The sequence below is a fragment of the Salvelinus sp. IW2-2015 genome, linkage group LG16, assembly GCF_002910315.2.
Source record: "Salvelinus sp. IW2-2015 linkage group LG16, ASM291031v2, whole genome shotgun sequence".
Classification (NCBI taxonomy): Eukaryota; Metazoa; Chordata; class Actinopteri; order Salmoniformes; family Salmonidae; genus Salvelinus; species Salvelinus sp. IW2-2015.
In genome coordinates this window covers 2,379,946-2,396,726 of record NC_036856.1, presented here as the reverse complement: position 1 = coordinate 2,396,726, position 16,781 = coordinate 2,379,946, and positions in this window count along the sequence as shown.

The window sequence follows — 16,781 nt, the reverse complement described above, 5'->3', positions numbered from 1 at the left end:
GAGATAGAAGCTGTTTTTCAGTCTCTCGGTCCCTGCTTTGATGCACCTGTACTGACCTCGCCTTCTGGATGATAGCGGGGTGAACAGGCAGTGGCTTGGGTGGTTGTTGTCCTTGATGATCTTTATGGCCTTCCTGTGACATCGGGTGGTGTAGGTGTCCTGGAGGGCATAGTTTGCCCCGGTGATGCGTTTGCGACCTCACTACCCTCTGGAGAGCCTTACGGTTGTGGGCGGAGCAGTTGCGTACCAGGCGGTGATACACCGACAGGATGCTCTCGATTGTGCATCTGTAGAAGTTTGTGAGTGCTTTTGGTGACAAGCCAAATTTCTTCAGCCTCCTGAGGTTGAAGAGGCGCTGCTGCGCTGTGTGTGGTCCAATTCAGTTTGTCCGTGATGTGTACACCGAGGAACTTAAAACTTTCCACCTTCTCCACTACTGACCCGTCGATGTGGATAGGGGGGTGCTCCTCTGCTTTTCCTGAAGTCCACAATCATCTCCTTTGTTTTGTTGACGTTGAGTGTGAGGTTATTTTCCTGACACCAACATCCGAGGGCCCTCACCTCCTCCCTGTAGGCCGTCTCGTCGTTGTTGGTAATCAAGCCTACCACTGTAGTGTCATCCGCAACTTGATGATTGAGTTGGAGCGTGCATGGCCACGCAGTCGTGGTGGAACAGGGAGTACAGGAGAGGGCTCAGAACGCACCCTTGTGGGGCCCCAGTGTTGAGGATCAGCGGGGTGGAGATGTTGTTACCTACCCTCACCACCTGGGGGCGGCCCGTCAGGAAGTCCAGGACCCAGTTGCACAGGCGGGGTCGAGACCCAGGGTCTCGAGCTTGATGACGAGTTTGGAGGGTACTATGGTGTTAAATGCTGAGCTGTATCGATGAACAGCATTCTCACATGGTATTCCTCTTGTCCAGATGGGTTAGGGCAGTGTGCGTGTGTGCGATTGCGTCGTCTGTGGACCTATTGGGTCGGTAAGCAATTGGAGTGGGTCTAGGGTGTCCGGTAGGGTGGAGGTGATATGGTCCTTGACTAGTCTCTCAAAGCACTTCATGATGACGGAAGTGAGTGCTACGGGGCGGTAGTCGTTTAGCTCAGTTACCTTACTTTGCTTTCTGGGAAAGGAACAATGGTGGCCCTCTTGAAGCATGTGGGAACAGCAGACTGGGATAAGGTTGATTGTATGTCCGTAAACACACCAGCCAGCTGGTCTGCGCATGCTCTGAGGACGCGGCTGGGAATGCCGTCTGGGCTGCAGTCCTTGCGAGGGTTAACACGTTTAAATGTTTTACTCACCTCGGCTGCAGTGAAGGAGAGCCCGCAGGTTTTGGTAGCGGGCCGTGTCAGTGGCACTGTATTGTCCTCAAAGCGGGCAAAAAAGTTGTTTAGCCTGTCTGGGAGCAAGACATCCTGGTCCGCGACGGGGCTGGTTTTCTTTTTGTAATCCGTGATTGACTGTAGACCCTGCCACATACCTCCTGTGTCTGAGCTGTTGAATTGCGACTCTATTTTGTCTCTGTACTGGGACTTAGCTTGTTTGATTGCCTTGCGGAGAGAATAGCTACACTGTTTGTATTCGGTCATGTTTCCGGTCACCTTGCCCTGGTTAAAAGCAGTGGTTCGAGCTTTCAGTTTCACGCGAATGCTGCCGTCAATCCACGGTTTCTGGTTTGGGAATGTTTTAATCGTTGCTGTTGGTACGACATCGTCAATGCACTTYCTAATGAACTCGCTCACCGAATCAGCATATTCGTCAATGTTGTTGTTGGAYGCAATGCGGAACATATTCCAATCCGCGTGATCGAAGCAGTCTTGAAGCGTGGAWTCAGATTGGTCGGACCAGCGTTGAACAGACCTGAGCGCTGGAGCTTGTTTTGGCCCATTCCTCCTGACAGAGCTGGTGTAACTGAGTCAGGTTTCTAGGCCTCCTTGCTCGCACACGCTTTTTTCAGTTCTGCCCACAAATTTTCTATAGGATGAGGTCAGGGCTTTGTGATGGCCACTCAATACCTTGACTTTGTTGTCCTTAAGCCATTTTCCACAACTTTGGAAGTATGCTTGGGTCATTGTCCATTTGGAAGACCCATTTGCAACCAAGCTTTAACTTCCTGACTGATGTCTTGAGATATTGCTTCAATATATCCACATAATTGTCCTACCTCATGATGCCATCTATTTTGTGAAGTTCACCAGTCCCTCCTACAGCAAAGCACCACCCCCACAACATGATGCTGCCACCCCCGTGCTTCACGGTTGAGATGGTGTTCTTCGGCTTTAATTGTGATACAGTGAAATATAAGTGAAATAATCTGTCTGTAAACAATTGTTGGAAAAATTACTTGTGTCATGCACAAAGTAGATGTCCTAACCGACTTTCCAAAACTATAGTTTGTTAACAAGAAGTTTGTGGAGTGGTTGAAAAACTAGTTTTTATGACTCCAACCTAAGTGTATGTAAACTTCCGACTTCAACTGTATACATGTGAATCCTGCTCATCTTAATTTCCATAATTAACTAGTCATATTTGTAATAATGTAGGTAGTTTAAACAAAGGATTGTTACCTCTTACCAGTATTGCCATTACAAAAATTACATTTTGGCAAGTAATTATTATTTTAGCAAACAATTGTGAGTCTATACTCCCTAGCAACAGTTGTGGGATACACACACACACACACACACTCAACCCCTTTCCCCCACAAACAACCATACACCCAAGTATAGTGTTTCTGTTATATTCATTTAAATCATTGCCGCTCCAAAAAATATATATTTAACGGGGAACTGCACCCGCTGATTTGGCCTGTTTTTTTGGCTTACTGCCCTTGGCACCGCATCTGTTACCCATCTGACAGAACCTTGCCAGCAGTGGTTTAATCTCCACCCGGCACAGCCAGAAGAGGACTGGCCAACCCTCATAGCCTGGGTCCTCTCTAGGTTTCTTCCTAGGTTTTGGCCTTTCAAGGGAGTTTTTCCTAGCCACCGTGCTTCTACACTTGCATTGCTTGCTGTTTGGGGTTTTAGGCTGGGTTTCTGTACAGCACTTTGAGATATCAGCTGATGTAAGAAGGGCTATATAAATACATTTGATTTGATTCACCCCACTCAATCACAACAAACAAACATCCTGCAGGCTGAGTTCAATAACATGGTGAGATGCCAGAGGAAGCTTTTATTTATTTATTGAGGGAAAATCCATTGACACCAGAGTCTCATTCACAAGGATGCTTTGATCACAACAGACACAATATGAAACAAAACAGCGATCAAATTACCGAAAATTAACATTACCAATTACCATCAGTAGCCTACAGAGTAATATGAGAAGAATGCAATTGCTGAATTTATGTAGATATTCTAAACTAAGGGGTTTGATAACTTTCAAATGTAGTAGCAGGTCCATGTAGAATAAACTACCCTTTACATAATACCATAGAAGCAGTTATGCTAATATAACAATGTGCACCTTTCATTGTTGTTATCAGCCGATACAGATACTGTGCCTATCAGCATTTTGTCAGGTGGTAATGGGGCTACCTTGACAAACATGTCCGTGGTCATACCTTCCTGTGTCGTGTCCCGTATACAACAGGAGTTCCCTGATCCTGGTTCAGAATACACAGGGTTTCTCCCTCCCCATACGGACTGCAAAAAAAGACAATACAAGTAAACGTTGTCTAGTAAAATGTTAATGCTGAGTGCCAGTTCTCTCTCCATTTAGAGTCATCAGTATCAAGCCTGTCTGTCGGTCTGGACTTCATCACATCATCTAGAAAGTCTCCATGTGCTGGCTCCATACATGTTTTTGTGAACACATACAGTACCCACAGTCACTGTTCTATTACCAATAGCAGTTAGGATAGGTAATATCAGACACACAAACAAGTACTACGTTGAAGTTTGAACAGGTCAGACTAAACCTACCTAATTCTGTTTTCCCCATCCACGACAGTTGGTGAGAGGCAAGAGATGGTGAGGTGAGGCAAATGTCTTTGCCATAGCCCCATTTATGGGCATAGCAGCGTAGATCAGCTCCTGGCCCCTCAAAGATCTCTCTGTGTGTCTGTGTAACCTCCTAACAGTTATGTTTCTTCTCGTCAAGTATGTGCAGGATCTAATTTCAGGCGTTTTTCTACCCCTGCTACGTTAGGTTACTATCAGTGGCCTCATAATGGAGTGTCCTTTTCATAGGAGTCGAGGGAGACTGGCAACAAAGGAGGAAGTGTCACAATGGTACTTGTGTTGCATGACACTTTTATTCTGAGGTCTTGCCTGACAAGCTGTGAAGTGTACAGTGAATTAAGTTATTTTTGGAGGTCGCTAAACCATTGCAATCACATTGCTGGACATGTTATGATACCAATTATTGCTCCTTCTGGTAGCTCCCGGCGTCCGTTCATGACAAGGGGATCAGTCTGGCACCCAACTGTGCACTTTGTCTAACAGAAAAACAGCTTCAACGGTTGTTATCATCCCTCAATTATAGTTAGCTAGTACCACCATAGCTGCATCCAATATTTATTTGTGCCCTAGACATGGGTTGCACTGTTTTGTCTAAATTACACTAACTTAGAAATACTTTGAAATACAATGACATTGCTAAAGAAGGATAATGATTTGTAGGAAACAACTTTACCATTTTATGTCGTCGTCAAATTTACTTTAGCGAGATGGCAATATTGCCATTACGTTTACTAGCAAAGTTCGTCAAAAATAGCTGCAATGCTAATGTTAGCTAGCTAAAATACGGTGGTTCCATCAATCTTAGTTAGCTAGCTAGCTAAAGTTATACTGCATCTAAAGTCAATCTGGGGACATCACAATTGTGACTAATTAATTAGCCTTTTGAAATGTTATTGTGTTTCCAAGCGAAATCAGAGTTGTATTGAGTTAGGCTAACATTAGCCATCTAGCTAGGTGGGTAGCTAACTGGGTAGTTGCGTAGTTAATTAGGTAGTTAGCTAGGTAGGTAAGGTTAGCGATGATGATGATAATAATTATCAAAATATACCTAACCAGATACATAACCAGCAATCTATGGTCTAGCTACCACCACTGGGACCAATGAACTCCAACCACGTATTCCACAAGACCGGGTCCATCGGCAAGGTATGCAAATCATAGTTGGTCAATCCGTATAGCTAGGGCTTAAATGGCCTTTGAACGCATTGGGGGAAATGAAACAATGGAGCCCCATTTCAATGAAGGGAAGCGACGTGGGCAGAGTTTGGAAAAAAGGGGCAGGATTTGTTTACATAATTGTAATCCAAAACAAATCTTCATATACTCATTGTGACGCACTGAGATGAGCAAAATTATTGTATTTACACTTTGTAGTCACTTTTGACACTAGAATAAATGTTTGACTCATATCAATGCTACATAGGCCGTTTTTCAAAGGGATAAGTAGATTTTTAGGGTCTCTTAAAAAAAAGTGGTGCAATTTTGTATCTGCAGCCAAGAAGAGGGCAACTAAAACGTTTGGTCGGAGACTGCGTCATTGGCCAGGCCCACTACCAGCCCCCCCACGCTAATTTTGCCAAACCGGCTGAAAAAAATAAGTACTGGAAAAAGCACCTAGGCTAAACTTTGAAAATCCAAAGGCACAGCTGTTAACTCAATTTGATCCACTCGCTCACTCTGTCCCCCTTGAAGCAACAGTAATGAGTAATTCATAAGCACAGGCCTATTTATGTTCTGTGGCTTAGCTACCATCTTAAATTATAGGCTACCGGTATGCTGCTACCCATGAGAAAGGAAGTCTACAGCCTTTCAAAAACTTTGGCAAAAGCTGAACTTTGTACAGTAAAAACATGATAATATTGTCTCGATTAAATCTACGTGCAAAGTACATTTACCTTTTTAATTTATAATGCTTTATCTGTGAAAACAAGTATAGAGTGATTCCATGCCAGTAAGGCCCAAAAATATTTTGGGTATCTCAGATTTTTCTAGCAATTGGGAGAAAGGATGATAGATATGCTTTTTACATTTGTAACACATATAGTTTTTTTTTTATCTTGGTGAAAGTGGCAATTTTTTGCCATTTTTAGACCTATACATGCAAGTATATGCATTGAAGTTACGATAAATGTTATGAGCACAACCAACACAGTGAATGGGAAAATGGATTCAAAGGCAACTCTCTGCTGGTGATTTGCTGAATGAGCAATCCTAAAATCCTGAATATACAGGCATTTGAATTCATAAATTCAACTAATAAAATTGCATTGACCCCCAAACTGTGTACCAGTAATACTATATCAGCATTGTGTAGCTGAAGAAAAATAGGTATTCCTCTTACCAACATCATTCAGGCATACATTTACATTTAAGTCATTTAGCAGACGCTCTTATCCAGAGCGACTTACAAATTGGACAGTACCAGTCAAAAGTTTGGACACACCTACTCATTCAAGGGTTTCTTAATTTTACTATTTTCTACATTTTAGAATAATAGTGAAGACCTCAACATTATGAAATAACACATATGGAATCATGTAGTAACCAAAAAAGTGTATTTTAGTATTTTAGTAACCAAAATAGATTTTAGATTTTAGATTCTTCAAAGGAGCCACCCTTTGCCTTGATGACAGCTTTGCACACACTTTGCATTCTCTCAACCAGCTTCACCTGGAATGCTTTTCTAACAGTCTTGAAGGAGTTCCAATATATGCTGAGCACTTGTTGGCTGCATTTCCTTCACTCTGCGGTCCAACTCATCCCAAACCATCTCAATTGGGTTGAGGTTGGGTAATTGTGGAGGCCAGGTCATCTGATGCAGCACTCCATCACCCTCATTGGTCAAATAGCCCATACACAGCCTGAAGGTGTGTTTTGGGTCATTGTCCTGTTGAAAAACAAATGATAGCCCCACTAAGCGAGCGGTATTGCTGCAGAATGCTGGGGTAGCCATGCTGGTTAAGTGTGCCTAGAAATCTAAATAAATCACTGACAGTGTCACCAGCAAAGCAMCCCCACACCATCACACCTCCTCCTCCATGCATCACGGTGGGAACCACACATGCGGAGATCATCCGTTCACCTACTCTGCGTCTCACAAAGACACAGTAGTTGGAACCAAAAATCTCAAATTTGGACTCATCAGACCAAAGGACAAATTTCCACTGGTCTAACAAATACCAATACTCCTCATCATTTTAATGCTTCTGGTATTTTTGCAAATGACAAAAGGGATCACTGTGCTATTGCCTGTGTGAGAGATGGTAAAATTCCTAAGCAATCTCCACGTGTCATTACGAAAAGAAACTGGAAGCGGTTTCATATTCAAGGTTTTTTACATGATGTATCTAGCATTGAATGGAATAGAATGGAATTAATCCCTGATGTTGAACTAGCYTTTTCTTCCTTCCACAACGCATTCCAGGATTTATGCAACAGGCATGTCCCTTTAAAAAAATAAGGATTAAGGGCAGACAGAACCCTTTGTTTACTGAGGAACTTACTAAAATCATAAGGGAACGAAATGCAATGTGGGCTTAAGCAAGAGGGTCTGGTTCGGTTGATGATTGGATGGCTTTTAACCGTCTTCAAAATATGGGTGTGGCTATGATCCGTAAATTGAAAAAAAAGAAGAAACCCGCACACCACTCTTGATAGTATCACTTCTCTCCAATAAGCTTTACGCATCGGCCTCGCGGCCTTCGTCAAAGATCTGACGAAGGCTGTGAGGCCGATGCGTAAAGCCTATTGGAGAGCGGTGATACTATCAAGAGCGGTGTGCGGGTTTCTTMTTTTTTCTCATTTTATTCAACTGTTACCATGCACCTGCCAAAAAAGATAGCTCAGATGTGCGAGAGCCTTTTGAATTAGGATCCGTAAATTGAAAGCAGACCACTACCTGAAATCTACTTCGGATAATTTAAATAATCCATCAACATTTTGGCAATTAGTGAAAGGTTTGGAGTGCAAAAAAGATACACAGCTTCCCAAACAATTGTTGGTAGACACACAGATGGTAACTGAGAGAACCTCCAGCATTTTCTATATGTAGGCAGTTTATTTGAAAAGGTCAAAAGGTATTATTGAGCCCCCTATCAATTTACCTGACACCCCTGTGCACTCCTTCGCCAGGTTCTCCTTTTCATCCTTCTCTGTTTCAGAATTGCGTAAAGCCCTGAAAGAAATTGATAGAAAAAAATCCCCTGGTCCTGATGAACTAGACCCCCACTTCCTACACCTAGCTGTAGACATCATTGCTCCACCCGTAACATGTATTTTTTTTTACCTCAAGCTTAATGTTAAGGAAATCCCCAAGTTATGGAAATCTGCTTTTGTACTGCCTCTCCTGAAAGGTGGAGATCCTTCGCTACTTGACAACTATCGACCCATATCAAAATTGTCTGTACTGTCAAAGGTACTGGAGTCCTTAGTTAGTAGGCAGCTGAAGGCCTACTTCCAAGAAAACAACATCTTAAATGGAATGCAATCAGGTTTTATGTCTGGCCACAGCACTGTTTCAGCAACATTGAAGGTTTTTAATGACGTCCACCGTTCTCTTGACAAGAAGTTACATTGTGTGTCTGTCTTTATTGATTTGTCAAAGGCATTTGACACCGTGGACCATGCTGTGTTAGTGCAAAGGTTAAAATGTCGTGGAATTACTGGTCATGCTCTAGATTGGTTTATAAATTACCTATCAAATCATACACAATGTGTAATGGCGGATGGTTGTGAATCTGAGTCCATAGAGTTGTGCTCAGGTGTTCCGCAAGGTTCTATTTTGGGCCCATTGTTGTTCATTTTGTATATCAACAACATTGGGAATCATATTGAAACAGCGGATGTTCATTTTTATGTAGATGCTACTGTTCTTTATTCAAGTGGTAGTAGATTATCTTTAGCTTTTGAAAATTCCCAAAGAGCATTTAACATCATACAACATAATCTGTATKATTTAAAGCTGGTTCTGAATTTGGGTAAGACAAAATGCATGGTATTTTCAAACACCTGTTTGAGAGAATGCCAAGAGTGTGCAAAGCTGTCATCAAGACAAAGTGTGACTACTTTGAAGAATCTCAAATATAAAATATACACTTTTTTGGTCACTACATGATTTCATATGTGTTATTTCATAGTTTTGATGTCATCACTGTTATTCTACAATGTAGAAAATAGTAAAAATAATTGAGTAGATGTCCAAACTTTTGACTGGTACTGTATATCATGATAACTCTATTTGTTATTTTTATGAAGGAGTGGGCCTTTAATATTATTTAGGCTGATATTATAATGACTGTTGTATTTAGTTTGCAGGCTGACACCATGCTGAAGATGGGCTTCCAGCAGCAGGTCCTGGAGGTTCTGGAGCATGTCCCAGAGGAGCAACAGACCCTGTTGACGTCCGCCACCATCCACAAGGGCACAGAGGCGGCCCGACTGACCCAGGACCCGCTCTGCATCGCTACTGTGGACAAGAACCAGGCCTGCGCCAACATCTGCCAGATTGGCATTTGTTTACATCCTTGTTAGGGAGCTATTCTTCTTTGCCAAGATAATCCATCCTCCTGAGAGGTGTGGCATATCAAGAAGCTGATTTAAACARCATGATTATTACACAGGTGCACCTTGTGCTGGGGCCAATAAAAGGCCACTAAAATGTGCAGTTTTGTCACACAACAATGCCACAGATGTCTCAAGTTGAGGGAGTGTGCAATTGGCAGGAATGTCCAACAGAGCTGTTGCCAGAGAATTGGATGCTAAGTTCTCTACCATAACGTTGTTTTAGAGAATTTGGCAGTACGTACAACCGGTCTTACAACCGCAGACCACGTGTATGGTGTCGTGTGGGCGAGTGGTTTGCTGATGTCAACATTGTGAACAGAGTGTCCCATGGTGGGGTTATGGTATGGGCAGGCATAAGCTACGGACAATGAACACAATTGCATTTTATTGATGGCAATTTGAATGCACAGAGATACCATTACAAGATCCTGAGGCCTATTATCGTGCCAATTATCCGTCGCCATCACCTCATGTTTCAGCATGATAATGCACGGCCCCATGTCCGAAGGACCTGTAGACAATTCCTGGAAGCTGAAAATGTCCCAGTTCTTCCATGGCCTGCATATTTACCAGAAATGTCACCCATTGAGCATGTTTGGGATGCTCTGGATCGAAGTGTATGACAGAGTGTACGGCAGTGTGCTCCAGTTCCCACCAATATCCAGCAACTTCGCACAGCCATTGAAGAGGATTGGGACAACATTCYACAGGCCACAATCAACTCTATGCGAAGGAGATGTGCCACCGCTGTTATCAAATGGATCCATGCTAGCCACAAGTTCTGACTGAGCTCAATTGTCATGAGTTTCTCCCTCTTTCATACAAACTTTAAGAAATAACCAGGAGGGTCCACAATGTGTATTGTGCGGGAAGTGCTTAGTAAAAAAGTCTCTCAAAATGAACAAATTAATAAAACGACACATCCTGACCAAACATCCACAGCATGATGGAAAACCCAGGGAGTTTTTTTTAGAACAGGGCAGAATGGTTCAGGAAACTGCTTCGACAGTGGAAAAGTAAGTCAGCTAGCAAGGCATTGTCATTTTTTAACAGGTGTTAAAAAGCAGAAATAAGGGAGTAGTAGATGTGAGTTTCTCTTTCAAACAATCCCCTGGCCCTCAAAAAAAAAATTCTCCCCAATTATTATTATTATATCTTTTTTAATTAACCCTTTTTTTCTCCCCAATTTCGTGRTATCCAATCTTGTCTCATCGCTGCAACTCCTGTACTGAGTTGCCTCATGGGTCTCCCGGGCGCAATGGGACAAGGACAACCCGGCCTGCCAAACCCTCCCCTAAACCGGACGACGCTGGGCCAATTGTACGCTGCCTCATGGGTCTCCCGGTCGCAGCCGGCTGCGACACAGCCTAGGATTGAACCAGGATCTGTAGTGTAGTGTAGTGCGATGCAGTGCCTTAGACCGCTGCGACACTCGAGAGGTCCCCAGGCCTTGTACACAGCTAATTGCTAACATTAGCCAAAGCAAGCTAGCTAGCACTGATAGTGCGGCCCTTAGTAACAGTACAGATGAAGATGAAAAATTATCAGGCCTACTGTACCTCGTACTGTAGAAATGATTGTCAAAAACTAGTCTAGGTTGGAACTGTTGTTGTTAAAATACAAGTAATACTTTTTATTCTGAACTGGAATAAACTTATTGAAGCAAGATGCTTTTTGAGGCAAACACTCACACAGTTCTGGGTTGCTCATCTACAGCAGGAAGCGTCTGCCTGCCTGACTGAGAAAGCATTAGATGTTCTGATCCAGTTTGGCACCACATATCTACGCGAGTCAGGGTTCTTAACTCTGACATACTTTAAAAAAACAAGTACAGAAACAGTCTCAATGCTGAACCTGACCTCAATGTTGGACTGTCAAAAACTTTCCCCAAAATAGACATGCTTGTTGTGTGTGTGTGTTTTCTGGTCTACATCTGTGTGATGTGATCAATCAGTTTATTCCAGTTCAGAATAAAAAATATGTATTGTATTTTAACAGCAACAGTTCCAACCTAGACAGATATGTAAGAGTGTTTTTAATGGGGGGAAATAAACATGACTAGATATTTTATATATATATTTAATTTCATTGTTATTTGGTTTTGTCTATATTGCATTTGTTTTAGGTATAAGGGCAATGAAATGTACCAATATTTACGTATAGGTGCATATGTTCCTAAGTTTGGGTCCCAGGAAAACACAGAATTTCTCATTTGGTCCCAGGCTGAAAAAGTTTAAGAACCACTGGATTAGGGCCTAATGAATTTATTTCAAATTAACTATTTATATGAACTGTAACTCAAAGTCTTTGAAATTGTTGCATGTTCTGTTTATATATTTGTTCAGTATATATGAAAACTGTTTGTTTTTTCTTCAGTGTACTGGGTCATGGTCATTAGTCACTAAACAGAAGAAAATAAACTGAAACGGGGAGGGGCATGTCTGCAGAATTATTTATAATGTTTTYCGTTGCGTGCCCTCATGAACCCAACCCTGGTGTAGATTTTATTTAATGTTAATTTAAGTTTCCGGATTGGTCAGTAATTTCTGTATAGTGTCATAAAGCAGACACTCTCAGAATGGAGTGTTATTAAGTCTGAAAAATGGTCATTCCTGCTGTGTGAGGACTGAGATGACGCTGGAGGGGAGGGCTGCCGTCTTATCGGCTGTTAACCAACCATGCTATTTTGTTTGTTTTTTCACGTTGTTCGTAACTTCTTTTGTACATAATGTTGCTGCTACCGTCTCTTATGCCCGAAAAGAGCTTCTGGACATCAGAACTAAGATTACTCACCTCAAATTTGACGAGTTCTTCTTCAATGAGTCGGACACGAGGGATATACTACAGACACCCAACCAGGCCCAGATCCCCGTAATTCGCTGTAAAAGGAAACGTAGGTTTCGCGGAAAGAGATCAGGATGCATTGTGAGGATCAGCCGAAGAGTGGCTAATCTGCCCTTGCCTTCCGTTCTGCTAGCTAACGTTCAATTGCAGGAAAATAAATGGGATGAACTGAAAGCACGTATATACTACCAACAGGACATTAAAAACTGTAATATCTTATGTTTCACTGAGTTGTGACTGAACGACGACATTAAGAACATACACCTGGCGGGTTATACACTCTATCGGCAGGACAGAACAGCAGCTTCTGGTAAGACACGGGTCGGGGGCCTATGCATATTTGTAAACGTCTCAAGGCTTTGCCCGCCTGAGTTAGTGTGATCTACAGCTTATCATGAGATACTCTATCTACCAAGAGAGTTTTCATCTGTATTTTTTGTAGCTGTCTACATACCACCACAGACCTAGGCTGGCACTAAAACTGCACTCAATGAGCTGTATTCTGCCATATGCAAACAGGAAAACGCTCATCCAGAGGTGGCGCTCCTAGTGGCCGGGGACTTTAATGCAGGGAAACTTAAATCAGTTTTAGCCAATTTCTATCAGCATGTTAAATGTGCAACCGGAGGGAAAACAATTCTAGACCACCTTTACTCCACACACAGAGACGCGTACAAAGCTCTTCTTCGCCCTCCATTTGGCAAATCTGACCATAACTCTATCCTCCTGATTCCTGCTTACTAGCAAAAATGAAAGCAGGAAGCACCAGTGACTCAGTCTATAAAAAAGTGGTCAGATGAAGCAGATGCTAAACTACAGGACTGTTTTGCTAATACAGACTGGAATATGTTCCGTGATTCTTCCGATGGCATTGAAGAGTACACCACATCAGTCACTGGCTTTATCAATAAGTGCATTGAGGACGTCGTCCCCACAGTGACTGTACGTACATACCCCAACCAGAATCCATGGATTACAGGCAACACTCGCACTGAGCTAAAGGGTAGATCTGCCGCTTTCAAGGAGCGGGACTCTAACCCGGAAGCTTATAAGAAATCCCGCTATGCCCTCCGATGAACCATCAAACAGGCAAAGCATCAATACAGGACTAAGATCGAATCGTACTACACCGGCTCCGACGCTCGCCGTATATGGCAGAGCTTGCAAACTATTAAAGACTACAAAGGGAAGCACAGCCGAGAGCTGCCCAGTGACACAAGCCTACCAGACGAGCTAAATAACTTCTATGCTCGATTCGAAGCAAGTAACACTGAAACATGCATGAGAGCATCAGCTGTTCAGGATGACTGTGTGATCACACTCTCCGCAGCTGATGTAAGTAAGACCTTTAAACAGGTCAACATTCACATGGCCGCTGGGCCAGACAGATTACCAGGACGTGTACTCCGAGCATGCGCTGACCAACTGGCAAGTGTCTTCACTGATATTTTCAACCTCTCTCTGTCTGAGTCTGTAATACCAACATGTTTCAAGCAGACCACCATAGTCCCTGTGTCAAAGAACGCTAAGGTAACCTGCCTAAATGACGACCGACCCATAGCATTCACGTCTGTAGCTATGAAATGCTTTGAAAGGCTGGTCATGGCTCACATCAATACCATTATCCCAGAAACTCTAGACCCACTCCAATTTGCATACCGCACCAACAGATCCACAGATGATGCAATCTCTATTGCACCCCACACTGCCCTTTCCCACCTGGACAAAAGGAACACCACTGTGAGAAAGCTATTCATTGAATATAGCTCAGCGTTCAACACCATAGTGCCCTCAAAGCTCATCACTAAGCTAAGGACCCTGGGACTAAACACCTCCCTCTGCAACTGGATCCTGGACTTCCTGACGGGCTGCACAAGACGTCTGCCCCTCAGGAGTGCGTGCTCAGTCCCCTCCTGTACTCCCTGTTCACTCATGACTACTCGGCCAGGCACAACTTCAACAACTATCATTAAGTTTGCTGATGACACAACAGTGGTAGGCCTGATCAAAGACAACGATGAGACAGCCTATAGGGAGGACCGTGTGGTGCAAGGACAACAACCTCTCCCTCAACGTGATCAAGACAAAGGAGATGATTGTGGACTACAGGAAAAGGAGGACCGAGCACGCCCCCATTCTCATCGACTGGGCTGCAGTGGAGCAGGTTGAGAGCTTCAAGTTCCTTGGCATCCACATCACCAACAAACTAACATGGTCCAAGCACACCAAGACAATCGTGAAGAGGGCACGACAAAACCTATTCCCCTCAGGAGACTGAAAAGATTTGGCATGGGTCCTCAGATCCTCAAAAGGTTTTACAGCTGCAACATCGAAAGCATCCTGGCTGGTTGCATTACTGCCTGGTATGGGCAATTGCTCGGCCTCCGACCGCAAGGCACTACAGAGGGTAGTGCGTACGGCCCAGTACATCACCGGGGCCAAGCTTCCTGCCATCCAGGACCTCTATACCAGGTGGTGTCAAAGGGAGGCCTTAAAAATTGTCAAAGAGTCCAGCCACCCTAGTCATAGACTGTTCTCTCTGCTACCGCACGGCAAGCGGTACCGGAGCGCCAAGTCTAGGTCCAAGAGGCTTTTAAACAGCTTCTACACCCAAGCCATAAGACTCATGAACAGCTAATCACATAGCTAATCACATGGCTACCCAGACTATTTGGAATTTCCCCCCCTGCTACTGCTGCTCTACTGCTACTCTTTAATTATTTGTTATTCTTATCTCTTACTTTTTTGGGAGGTATTTTCTTAAAACTGCATTGTTGGTTAGGGGCTTGTAAGTCAGAATTTCACTGTAAGGTCTACATACCTGTTGTATTCGGCGCATGTGACAAATAAAATTTGATTTGAAGCTCTTAAAGACTTCTCTCACTGGCCCATATTTAGAAAGCCATCACTGCAGCCCCGCCCCCCTTTCCAGAGGAAATGGGTGGAGCCTTAGCCATGACCTCACTCGAGGAAACTAAGCAACGGTTTATACCATCTATACAAGGCAGGGAGCAGGAAGAGGCTGTGCTTTCATAAACCCATTGGAGAAATTGCATTACTGCCCAGTAAATCAGACTTTTTTTTGCTGTACAGGGGGATATTGACTTGGCACTCCTGCATTTTACCTGTTATCCAACAATTCTGAAATAAAATGTAATTATCATGTTCTTTTATAGGTTTAGTTTTGTAGGTTTTAGCAGACTGTCTTATCCCAAGCCACTTACATTACTCATGATGGCTTATAGTAAATGCACAGAGGGGTGAAACATCAGCATAATACATCAACAAGCATAATAAATCAACTCTTCCTTAGATGTAGGAAGAAATGTTTTTGAGACGGAGATGGCCATCATATTTTGTATAACACCACTGACCTGTGTGTTTATCTTGTATGCGCCCAGGATGGGAAACTGTACCAGCCTCCGGTGGTGGTGATTATAGACTGTAAGCTGGGGGCAGACCTGCTATGTGAGCCGGGAAGTAGGTCATGGGCCTCAACACGGTGGCCATCCACTCCGACAAGACCCAGTGGGAACGCAACCGCATCCTCAAGGTGAGGCCAATGGCAGCCTTTGGTTCATTAGGCACCAAACAGAAGAAAACTGACTGAAACAGGGAGTAAGTGCCTGCACTGGTCCAATAAGAAACACACATTTTCATTTTCCTTTGCAAAACATTTCAAAACATTCTCTTTTGCGTGCCCTAATGAACAAGACCCAAGGGAGGGGTATTCAGTTGAATGATCAATGGGTTTCCCTAGATATGTTTCCCTAGGTCAAAACCATACACACTAGGATCTAGGATCAGTTTAGCCTTTTACAGCATAATTAATAAGATTACATGGATAGTGGGGACCTGATCCTAGATCAGCGCTCCTACTATAAGATGCTTTATGAATATGGCCCTACTATGGCTCAAAAAGAGAAGCAAGGCAAAGCAAGTGGACTTCCGTAAAGAGTATTATACCTTTAATATGTTTTGTACTCTGTTCTCAGGGTCTACTTGAAGGTCCACTGGCGTACTGGGCAGAGGGCTCAAACTGGTCAACGTCAAACTGGTGGTCTTTGACATCTCACCCAACATGGACAAGTATGTTCATCAGGTAGGTGAATTTGCAACTGTTGTGCATGGGAAAATCTGATGTGTTTTTGTCTTATACATTTTTGAGACAATACCTTCTTGCATCTTGGCGGGAACATCTTGCACAGAATAGTTTTTGTATAGTATAGTCTACAAGTGTGTGTGTGTGTGTGTGTGTGTGTTGCCACTCATTCAGTGGTGTCAAGCCATTTTAGGTGTCCTTTCACTCCTTCCTCACAGCTGGGCAGAGCAGGCAGACTGGGCCACCGGGGCACTGCCTTCACGTTGGTCAACAACATCAACAAGTGTCTGTTCCTGAAGGTGGTA